Source organism: Anas platyrhynchos, chromosome W (assembly GCF_047663525.1).
Source record: "Anas platyrhynchos isolate ZD024472 breed Pekin duck chromosome W, IASCAAS_PekinDuck_T2T, whole genome shotgun sequence".
NCBI classification, from domain to species: domain Eukaryota; kingdom Metazoa; phylum Chordata; class Aves; order Anseriformes; family Anatidae; genus Anas; species Anas platyrhynchos.
In genome coordinates this window covers 4,388,321-4,389,772 of record NC_092620.1, presented here as the reverse complement: position 1 = coordinate 4,389,772, position 1,452 = coordinate 4,388,321, and positions in this window count along the sequence as shown.

The following is a 1,452-nucleotide window of genomic DNA, read 5'->3' as shown; positions in this document are numbered from 1 at the left end:
TCTCCAGTTGACTAATTAGCCCATGGATGGGAATCAGGGAGTGTTGGTTGGTGCGATATTGCCGCCAGTGCACAGTTGTGGTAGCGATTGGCACTTGCTGTTCTTCGACCCTCAGCAACCCCACAACAGAGGGGTCCTCTGAGATACCGGGCAAGGTAGACAATTGTTTAATGTCCTCTGTCTCTAATGCAGGTATGCCAAAAGCCCACCGGAACCCTTTTGGGTCCTTGAAATATCCTCTCCTGAGGTAGTCTATGCCAAGGATACACGGAGCATCCGAGCCAGTCACAATACAGTGCTTTTGCCACTCATTCCCAGTCAGACTCACTTCAGCCTCCAATACAGTCGACTGCTGGGATCCCCCTGTCACTGAGTCCCCCAAGGACTCAGCCTTTTGACAGAGCAAAAGGCTGAGATGTCCTTGGCTTGGTATAAGCACTGCTCTGCATCAGTTAAAACATCGGGGTGTTATCAGCACTCTTCTCATCCCAAGCCAAAACACAGCATTCCACCAGCTACTAGGAAGAAAATTCTGTTCTAACTGAAACCAGGACACTTATCAAATTACAACAGTTTTAGATTAAAGCTTTTCCCTATTACATGTGCTTGGATGTTAATTACGTTTTCACTACATGAATTTCTAATAACGTTCATATCATACTTAAATATTTTTGAGTCATTGATAATTTTGTGGTATCCAGCTGTAGAGCATGATTCAGATACCCTTATAATTCAGGTAGTGTTTCATCTATTTCTTTCCTTTCAGTGCTATAGTTCAGCTTTAAGCAATAGTTTATATTACCTTGCATTCTCTTGTTTACTGAGAAATGTTTCTCTGCCTGTGGGGAGAATAAGGGGTAGAAAAAGTACTCTCGGGTTTTGCCTTAAGTCATTACCTTCTCTTGCCCATGTTCGAACTAGTGAATTTTACTGGATTTCGGCAGTATTTCTGGATATTCAGGCTCTGTTTCCATTCAATCTAGAGGAAAGTACGGTGTTCTTGGCATCTAGTTTTCTCATGAGGAATCTTAATGTGGCCTCTGAGATTAACTTTCAGGGGCTAATTTGGGAAATCAGCTTCTTCTAAGAAGCTAGTGAAATAGCTTCTATAATCCATTCCAGACAGTATCAGAAAAGGTTTCAATGAGATCATTTTGCCACAGCTTTCTGATCAGATGTCACGCAAGATGCTTCATCCAATTTGGAAGAGGAAATAAAGGAATGAATATTAGTTCTAATTTTATGATCTTTTTGAAATATTTGATTAATGTGACACTTTGGTAATAAAAGGACAAATGTGATGCTGTAATGAGATAAGGCTAGCTAGATTACAAATCATTTCTGTTTGAGACAACAATACCAGACAACAGAAGGGAGGTAGTGATCATACCACAAGCATAATGTTCTTGAAATGGGTACTTTTTAGATGCTCATCTTGTTTTTCCAATTACA